Source organism: Podarcis cretensis (genome assembly GCF_951804945.1).
Source record: "Podarcis cretensis genome assembly, chromosome: 7".
Classification (NCBI taxonomy): domain Eukaryota; kingdom Metazoa; phylum Chordata; class Lepidosauria; order Squamata; family Lacertidae; genus Podarcis; species Podarcis cretensis.
Window position 1 is genome coordinate 23,856,507 of NC_137176.1, and position 10,825 is coordinate 23,867,331.

Here is a 10,825-nt window from a genome sequence, read left to right on the forward strand (position 1 = left end):
TTGTGGTTGCCATAGTGAGGAAATTGCCTTGAAGAGGTAACCTCCCCTCAGATTAGTTCTTAACAGCATTTGGATTTCTCCTCTTCCTTTCTTAACCCTTTAGTCCCATTACTGGTAGCTACCTGGATGCATATTGCTTCTGTAGCATCGCCTACTGAGAAGATGAGCAAGAGACTAGATGATGCAAGGAAGAAACGCCAGAACCAAGAGAATAATAATTTTTAAAAAGATAATTGGACACAGGAGGAATGCTTTCAGAGAAGCAAAGAATGCAGTTTTCTGGATCTCAGTCGCTATGCATGTCTGCATCTGTGAACACACCACAACAGCATCCAGGTCAATGATGTCAGGTGGGGGAAAGAGTGAGAAAGCTCTATTTCATTCCTCATCAGCAAGATTTAAAGAGAGTGGCTTTATTTTGATTGACGGGTGGCACCTACTCCTCACACTCCGAGCAGGATAACTCATAATGCCAACCCAAATTGTTGGAAGGTATGTAGGGGGGCTAATATATATATATATAGTGAGGACTTGCCTAGCAATTGATGAATTTTTGAAAGAAGGTTTTCATGAGCTCCAATAGGGCAGCTGTTGACACAGATCCACTTATGGCACTGTTGCCCCTTTTTGAAGATGGAGACGAAAATATACTTTATGAGCTCACTGCTTCCCTTTTTTCATTGTGGCCTCTTTGGTTGCAGCCTGAAAATAGAAATTAGTAACAGCTAATTAGACGGAGGAGTGGAATTCTCAGATTTGGTTTTATGGAAAGACTTGCTTGTCAATTGTCAACTTTATTTTACTAAATAAACTGTTTCAGTCAAAGAGTATGACCGGCTTCCTCCATCAACTCATGTGGTTTATGTAATGATATTATAGACTGAGTTGTTTTTATTTCTTTATGTTTGGCTAGTTCATTTGGCAAGACAACACACAGTGAACATTGCAGTATATCATTCTGTAGTTTAGCAATGAGAGCATTGTTATATCCCAAGACCTGAACTGGGCAGCCAGTTATCATAACCTACAGTATCACCGCAATCAAGTATACCACTTATGAATACGATTGGACAAAATTACACTTTGAAATGCAAATTTAGGGCTGTTAGGTCATATTTATCTTAAAGAACCTGAGTGGCAGACAAATCCTGCTGGATTGCTGAGATCTAGAAAGGAACAAATTTTGACACACACCCCTCCTGGCAAACGTTCTTCTCCCTCCCTCTTAACACCCCCTCTTTCAACAGGAGACAAAAAAAAAAACAAAAAAAAAAACTGCAGCAGCATAGCTAAAACTTAAGATGCCTGTTAAGCCAAGTTGAGCTCACATCATTTGCATCCAGGATTTCTGTATTCAATTAACTCTTAAACCATTTGATTATCACTCGGCCATTTTTCTTCCTCCTGATAAATGAAGCACATTCACTGGAATGTGCTAATTAATTCATTTGCATTCAGTGCTCTTAATGAAGAGGAGGAGGCCAAGAAACGGCTATCTTAAGTCCGTCTGGACATCTGCATCACACATGGGTTTTGCAGAATACAGCTCCCAAGGCAAAGAGGCAGACAAGCCACCCTCCGAGCCAGAATCAGGGGGATTATCTTCCCACATGAAGGCTTGTCTTGATTTTCCAGAAGAAAAACAAATATTATCTTTTGTCCCTAGACTGCCAGGGAGGATTTCACGTGCAATTCCCACCTGCCAAACATGCACATATAAATTTGTTTGGTGGATTTGGTCAAGCTATGTTTCAGCTGTTCTGTTCCTAATTAAGTTAACTAGTGAGATGTGCGGTATAATTTGGCAACAAAACCTGCTATCGTGGCACTGATTCTTCCATCAAAAAAGCAGGACCTTGCGGCGATTCCTGTAAAAGCCAAGAATTGAGTCCTTCAACTGCCTTTGAAGCCATTCCTACTTCGAAGCCATTCCAACTACATGCCATGGAAACATGGAAATGGTAATGGCATTCCCTCCAACAGTCTTCAGATGAAAATAGGGACATCCCCCCCCCAACTGACCTTCCTTGAGCCCTCATTTTTGTCCCCCTCCTGCAGAGCATTTCCTATCAGAAGAAGGGCAAGTGCCATCACCACTTCATCAATGGGACCCATACCCTCCATTGTCCTGAGAAAACACCTTAATCCTGATTTTATTTTGTTTTATTCTTTGGCAGATTTACAAAAAGAAAAACACACACCAAAAATATATATTTTAGAAAGGGGCAAAATTGAACAAAGCATGGATGCACAACACACACACACACACACACACACACACACACATATATGGGACACAGGTGGCGCTGTGGGTTAAACCACAGAGCCTAGGACTTGCTGATCAGAAGGTCGGCGGTTCGAATCCCCGTGATGGGGTGAGCTCACGTTGCTTGGTCTCTGCTCCTGCCAACCTAGCAGTTCAAAAGCATGTCAAAGTGCAAATAGATAAATAGGTACCACTCTGGTGGGAAGGTAAACGGTGTTTCCGTGCGCTGCTCTGGTTTGCCAGAAGCAGCTTAGTCATGCTGGCCACATGACCCAGAAGCTGTATGCCGGCTCCCTTGGCCAGTAAAGCAAGATGAGCGCCACAACCCCAGAGTCAGCCACGACTGGACCTAATGGTCAGGGGTCCATATACCTTTACATACACACACAAGGCTCCTTGGTCTACACTCCCTCTTTCCTTCTGCCCAGGGTGGCCCTGCCCTCTGCCTGTCCATCAGAGCTGGTGCGTCATATGGAGCTGGGCCTTGGTGTGGCAGCCTCTCCTCCTCCTTACCTGCTCTCCAGAATCCACTGCAAGCTGCCCAAGGAAGAAGGCTGGCAGCAGCGGCCACAGACAAGTCATGGATAGCAACGGGATGCTCCCTCACAGCCTCAACCACCACTTGGGACAAGCTCCAGCTCATCCTCCTCCCTGAGCTCAGAGGCTGAATTTTCCATTTCAATATTTTAGAGTTCCACTCATGTTGACTCTGATATTAGCACTTTATGGGTTTGTAAGCAGTGTGCCTACATATCACCGGTAAACACCATCTCCAACTCCTTGAAAGATTCCACCAACGATGTCTCCAAAATTTTTTACACATCACTTGGAAAGACAAGCGAACTAATGCCAGTGTACTGGAAGAACCAAACATCACCAGTGTTGAAGCAATGATTCTTCAACATCAACTTCATTTGACTGGTCATGTTGTTTGGATGCCTGATTACTGTCTCCCAAAGCAACTACTCTATTCCCAACTCAAGAATGGAAAGCATAATGCTGGTGGTCAACAAAAGAGGTTTAAAGACTTTCTCAAGGCAAATCTTTAAAGATGTAGTATAAACACTGACAACTGGGAAACATTGGCCTGTGAGCGCTCCAGTTGGAGAACAGCCTTTACCAAAGGTGTCATGGGTGAAAAGGAGAAATGGCAAACCCTCACCGTGATCAACTCCTGCCCAGAAAACTATATCCCCACTGTGGAAGGACGTAGGGATCCAGAATTGGCCTCCATAGTCACTTACGGACTCACTGCTAAGACAGTGTTCATGGAAGACAATCTTACTCGGCTACAAGTGATCACCGAAGAAGACGACGACATATCACTGGTACATTGATTTATAGTGTCTCTGTGCCTAGCAAGATTGATTCAATCGTTTTTCGTATGTTTTCACCTATAGATAGAGTTTGCTTAAAAAATAATAATCATGGCCATCCCACGGCCCAACTCTATCATATGGGAACAAAATACCATGCTGCCAAGTCTGAATCAAGCCTATCACTATCATCACACCAAGAATAAAATCTATGGGCTGTTTTGTTTTTGGTGTATGAAAGGACCTTGCTAATGCAATTTTCAGCATCAATGAGCAATCTTTGTCGCAGTTACATCAATAGGATTTTTAAGTATGGCGGTAAACAATAATTATTTAAATCAACAGATTGCTTGATTCGGATATTTTAGACAACTACAGTGATTGCCCATTTCTGTCTTAACCAAAGGCAATTCTCCAAAGCAGAACTTAAGGTTACAATTTATAGGTGCTCAGGTTGTCTTTGACGGATGTATTCCACATGTATAATATGATTTTTAGGCAGGCAGGAAAAAGTTTCATTATAATGCAAATTAAACCTTTCATGGATGTCATTTGTGCCACCCATACCGACAAGATAGGGACATTTTGCTACCATATCACTTTTTCACTCTTTTCAACCAAATTGAATGTTGGATCATGCCAGGAAGCTTAGCACATGTATTAATTATTTTAGAGATTAACAGAGCTTGTACCTCCTAGAGAAAAAGTGAAATGTTCTGTCTTAGCCAGTCAAAGTTAAACATGCTTTTAAGTGACCCTGGTTTCACTGGGAGAGTTAAGTGTGCCCTTAGCTTCATCCCATTGAAATCTATAAGGTTTTGAAATGCTTGATTTTGGATTACACTTATAGTTTGCTTTTCTTCTAATGGGCTTTAAGGCTGCTGACCAGTCAGTGGCCAAGACTGCTCCAATTTTTTCATTGTATGCATCAGAGTCTACAGGGGGTTTTTTTGGCCTTCAGACCTTTTGCTGCCTTTGCTCCCTGCCACATGCCAACTTTGTTGGGTTAGATTCACTGTCAGAATACTCAGAATAACTTTCACTAGTTTTTTAATTAGTACAAAGCCGAAGGATTTTAGCAGAGTTCCAGAAATGTGCCCCTTGTGTTACATTAGCAATTGTTTTGATGAAAAAGATTGTTGAGGGCTGTATATCCTGTGATCCACTCAGTGGGTAGCAGAGCCTTGACACTAGGGACTCAGCTACATTAGCAAAAACAACTATTGAATGTGCTATTATAAACTTGCAACACCAGATGGCAACAGAGAGCAGGGAATTTTTACACGTTTTTCCATAGGGTTTTTTGGGTTTTTTATAAAATTGTTATAATAATCTAATTCCAGACTTATTTATAGCATGTAGATCCACCCTAGGTCACTGTTGTGATAATAGACAAGCTACAGCCCCCTCATAGTTTGTGATTCGAATCTGAAACAGCTATTTTGGTATTTTAGGATTGATATCTGTTACTTCATTCCCATCCCATAATTGTAAATATTTTTGTTTTCCACTTCTGAAAATGCACAAAAGCCCATGTAGATGACCACTTTATCACATACATAGATCTCGCACACTTGGCATAGCTGTCAATGTTTCCCTTTTTTTAAGGGAAATTCCCTTATTCCGAGTAGGATTCCTCGCAAGAAAAGGGAAAAGTTGACAGCTATGACACTTGGAGGGCCAAGAGATCTCAGGGTGAGGAAGCTAGTTTTGAGCTAGCTTTGTTAATTTGTATGCGCTCAACATTTCAGTTTAGCATTGGGTGACAAAATCAGAATTGGGTGAAAAAATCTCAGCTCTTGTGATACCTACTGACAGATCAAATAATTGTCCCCACAGAGGGTGGGGTTCACCTAAATAATTTCACTTGTGCAAGGATTACTGCTAGTGCAATGGAACTTCCCCCTCACTCCATGTGCCCCACAACATCCCCAAATCTGCTCTGGAGGTTTGGGAAAAACCACAGAACAGATTTATGGGGCACACAGTGGGAGAAGAGGGAGAGAACATTCCACTGCACAATGATAAATTCTTGTGCTGATGAACTATTTCCCTTAATGTTACACTGAAAACAATTCAGAGTCGCTGAAGTCCTGTGCTAGCATTATGCTTAAATAGAGAATGTAAACACAGGTAAGGGAAATTGTGATATGCCCACATTGTCTCTGTGGGCACTGGTCCTTGTATGCACAATGAGCAGGCCGCAAAATGGCGTCCGAGCAGATTTTTTATGTTGAATCAGCAAAATGTCTGGATTTTCACTTTGGGGAATATGGCAACCCTAGAGAATTGAAGCTTGTTTAACTACCCAGTGCTATCAGGATAACTGACTGGGCAGATGCTTCCAAGCACATTCAGTCAAATGATCTTAGAAGCCCCTTCAGACCATCTCATGCAATGTGGGACTGAGTGTGTGGGGACATTGAACCATAACACAACTACAGAGCATGTTTCCTAGGCTCTGCGGACTTGGGCAGGGAGGTGCAGCCATTAATGGTGCATGTCTAATGCATGTTCCCCCCTGCCCAAGTGGCTGTGCCCCCTTCACAGAATGAGACTCAGGTTTTAATCCCAATTTTCAAAGTGAGTTTAAACCCATCTGCTAGTTCAAATGCAATGTTCTGTATCACAACAAAACCAGCCATTACAACGATCGTGTATGGAAGTGCCATATCAACTTGAAATTATTCTCCAAGAAGAATCAGGAGATATTTAAAAAGTGAAGAACTTCCAGACTTCTGAGCATTTTTCAATTGCAGATTATGTATGCTTCAGTACGTCAGCACCAGAACTCTTTGATATGTTTGTGCTATTGTGCTATTGTGCTACTATTATAATTCAGATTGGACAATTTTATATAAGTGCCTTGAATTGCCATGTTTGATTCTGAATTCTAGTATAGTTTAAGCAAGCACTTACTTCACTGTTGTTCAGTATATGCGATGCTAATGACCAATACCAAGATGAAGGGCTACCCGGCTTGCTTTTTTTTTTTAACCAGGCTTGCATGTTGAGCACACTGCTTTATGGATTAACGTTGTGAGCAACTTCCAACCGTCAAGAGCAACACCTCATTGCCTTCCACCTCAATGCCTTCCACATCAGGAAGACTCTAGGCATCACATAACAAGACAGAATCTCAAACAAAGATGTGCTCTTCCAACACCACATTCCCTGCATGTTTACACTCCTGTAAACCACTCCTGGAATGGAAGTTAGCAGGAGTCCTGAGGATGTGCTCTTCGGGGAGCTGGTTTCCAACTCAGATCTAAGCAACTACATGGAGATATTATTTTGCTCAGTTGCATACTGTGGAGCCATGTATGGTTCCATATTTTTCTGCTGCTATTTTTCCAGGTCTCTTGGGTCCAGATGCTGGGTATCAAAGTTGGATAGAGTGCTATTGTGTTCTGGTCCTGCATGCAAGCTTCTCATAGGCCTCTTTTCCCACTGTGAAAATGATTCTGGAACAGATAAGCCTTTGGTCTGACCAACAGATGCTCTACTTATGTTCTTACACTCCTATGCTACGGGGGCTGTACTGAAGTTACAGTACAGAAAGGTCAGCTTCCTATCAAGGAACTATTATTGTAGGTAGGTTTATGTGACCAAGCCATTTATAGACCATGTACTTTGTTCTTCATTGCAGCTGATAATCGTGAAGGTTGGAGCCAGCAATGTGTGTTAGAAGATTGTGAACATGCAGTTTGACTGTAGAAGAAAGTGCATCCAAACATGTACAGAATACATTCCCCCAAAACACTAACCACAGAAAAAGGCACTAATAATAATAATAATAATAATAATAATAATAATAATAATTTTATTTATTTGTATCCTGCCCTCCCTGGCCGAGGCCGGACTCAGAGCGGCTAATATCACAAAAACAACACAATATGCATAAAAACAGACATGAATTAATTAAAATACATCTTAACATTAATTCAGACAAGTTAAAATTTGGGCAGGTGGCAATTATCAGGTTGGAATTGAAAGTGGTTAATACTTACCAGGACCAACTGTTTCCACAAAGACCTGTGTGTGGGTTGGGGGCCCTCCCACCCTCCTGTGTGGGTTGGGGGCTTGTTTTATACAAAGGAAAGTAAGTCAAACTGCATCTTGCCCAAAGGTCTGACGGAACAGCTCCATCTTGCAGGCCCTGCGGAAAGATTTGAAATCCCGCAGGGCCCTGGTCTCTTGTGGGAGAGCACTCCACCAGATTGAAAGATGGGGCTTCCACTTCTGAAGATGGAAGATTTGGATTATGCTTGGTCCCAGAGCAATGCATCTCGTCTCCTGACCAGATGTTCATCTGAAGTCTTTGCTCATAGCTCTTAGCTGACTGGACTGATCTGATAGCTTAGTCTGTGGGGCATGAGATCCCACATTGGATAAAAAGTTTCTGCAGTGCAGGGAGTTGTACTAAGATGACCTCTGTAGTCCCTTTTAACGCTACAATTTTATGATTCTATGGAATAGAACCTGATAGCCACACACAAGATTTTCCTTTTAAAGGAGTGGAAAGACTTCTATGGGTTTCTCTTCCCCATGCCTCACAGTCACACAGTGCAAAAAAATTAGTACCATGAGAAGTGGATCGAAATAGTCATTTACACATCTTTGATGTTGCTGTTTTCAATCAGCAATAATAAAGATCAAACGCTTGCAGCATCAAAGATAAAAGCTGATCTACCTTTTAGCAATTCAGAATTATGTGGATATAGCACATGTTGCTTTTAGTGAGGCCTTCAAAAAAAAAAAAAAGAAAGACAAGAGGGGGAAATTGCAGTGCCGCCAGGTAGTAACAGGGAGTGGTGGGCTGTTTGTTTATTTTTAATTTTTTTGACTGATTTTGGAAAGATGCCGGCCAAGAGGAACTCTGACTGAAGAGGACAAACATGGAGGGAATGAAAGATGCCTTTAAGAGATTTAAGAATGCCAAGAAGATGGAAAGGGACCCGTGAAGTGACTGTATAAAGGAAAATTGTTAAAGCCTCAGCGCCTAGGACTTGCCGATCGAAAGGTCGGTGGTTCGAATCCCTGCGGCGGGGTGCGCTCCCGCTGCTCGGTCCCAGCGCCTGCCAACCTAGCAGTTCAAAAGCACCTCCGGGTGCAAGTAGATAAATAGGGACCGCTTACCAGCGGGAAGGTAAACGGCGTTTCCGTGTGCGGCTCTGGCTCGCCAGAGCTGCGATGTCACGCTGGCCACGTGACCCAGAAGTGTCTCCGGACAGCGCTGGCCCCTGGCCTCTTAAGTGAGATGGGCGCACAACCCCAGAGTCTGTCAAGACTGGCCCGTACGGGCAGGGGTACCTTTACCTCTAGTAAGCACAATATACTTACATGGATAAAGACTTTTAAATAATAATCTTGGCATATGTTTTAATCCTCTAACTAGGGGGCTTTCTTCCCTTACAGTTTATAGTGGTATAGTTGCTAGAGGTTTTTTGTGAATTTTTGCCATTCTGTCACATGTCATACTCATTATCCAGTTAATATTTCAGAATAATGTACTTAAGAACCTCCTTTTTCTTCTACCACAAAACACCTGACTTTTGCTAAAGATCTAGAATGGATCCTCAATATTTTCCTTTGTGTGGCATGTGTAGAAGCATCATCTTGGCCTCTGGGTTGAGGGCTGATGGGCATGGTTTGGGAGAAATCTGTTTTGTGCCACTTTCCTCTGTCAGTCTGCAAACTCAGTTCAGAGGAGAGAGATATCAAGATAGAGATGATAGTACTGAGTCAAAGTAATAATAATAATAATAATAAATTTTATTTATATCCCGCCCTCCCCAGCCGAAGCTGGGCTCAGGGCGGCTAACAACAATAAAACAGTACAAAAGTACAGCACAAACAACACTCTAAAATCATTCATTATAAAATTAATTAATTCAAGCCACTGGCAACCATTGGGCCAGAGCTCCGCGAAGATTGCCAAGGGAGGGAGTCAGGCTGTGCCCTGGCCAAAGGCCTGGTGGAACAACTCTGTATTGCAGGCCCTGCGGAAAGATGTCAAGTCCCGCAGGGCCCTGGTCTCTTGTCACAGAGTGTTTCACCAGATCGGAGCCACGGCCAAAAAAGCCCTGGCTCTAGTTGAGGCCAGCCTAACTTCTCTGTGGCCTGGGACCTTCAAGATGTTCTTATTTGAAGACCGTAAGTTCCTCTGTGGGACATACCAGGAAAGGCGGTCCCGTAGGTACGAGGGTCCTAGGCCGTATAGGGCTTTAAAGGTTAAAACCAGCACTTTAAACCTGATCCTGTGCTCCACCGGGAGCCAGTGCAGCTGGTATAGCACCGGGTGAATGTGATCTCGCAGCGAAGACCCCATAAGGACCTGCACCTGCTGGAGTTTCTGGGTCAGTCTCAAAGGCAGCCCCACGTAGAGCGAGTTACAATAATCCAGTCTGGAGGTGACCGTCGTGTGGATCACAGTGGCTAGGTCAGGGCGAGAGAGGTAAGGAGCCAACTGCTTAGCTTGGCGGAGATGGAAAAATGCCACTTTGTTGTAGCTGCAATCTGCGCCTCCATGGAAAGGGAGGTGTCGAAGATTACACCCAAACTCTTAATGGACGGTGTTGGCACTAATTGCGCCCCCGCAAGAGATAGGAGTTGCCCCCCCAATCCCATATCGTCCCGTCCCAGCCACAGGACCTCTGTCTTCGAAGGATTTAGCTTCAACCGGCTCCCACGTAACCATCCAGCCACAGCTTCCAAACATCTGGTCAGTGTGTCTAGGGCCGAGTCAGGATGGCCATCCATCAACAGATAGAGTTGGGTGTCATCAGCATACTGATGGCAACCCAGCCCAAAACTCCGGACAAGCTGGGTGAGGGGGCGCATAAAGATGTCGAAAAGCATCGGGGAGAGTATCGCACCCTGAGGTACTCCACACACCAAGGAGTGGCGCGATGACAATTCCCCCCCAAGCGCCACCCTCTGTCCCCGACCAGAGAGAAACGAGCGCAGCCATTGAAGGACTGTGCCCTGGATCCCCACGTCGGCAAGGCAGCGGTCCAGAAGTTCGTGATCAACCATGTCGAAAGCTGCTGACAGATCTAGAAGAATCAGCAGCCCCGACCCACCTCGATCCAGCTGTCTACGAAGATCATCTGTTAGGGCAACCAGAGCCGTCTTGGTCCCATGACCAGCGCGGAAGCTGGACTGGAATGGATCCAGAGCCGATGTTTCATCCAGAAACCCACCAAGCTGTTCAGCAACCGCTCTCTCAATCACCTTACCC

At 43.9% G+C, this 10,825-nt stretch overlaps 1 long non-coding RNA gene across 1 annotated transcript; it reads right to left on the bottom strand.

Annotated features, from left to right (window-relative positions):
- Positions 1 to 203: 203 nt before the first annotated feature.
- On the bottom strand, positions 204 to 2,915 carry LOC307221016. The gene is made up of 2 exons (XR_013841283.1): positions 2,780 to 2,915; positions 204 to 702 (listed from the first exon to the last, which is right to left on the bottom strand). It is a non-coding gene; the product is annotated as an uncharacterized lncRNA (long non-coding RNA).
- Positions 2,916 to 10,825: the final 7,910 nt, after the last annotated feature.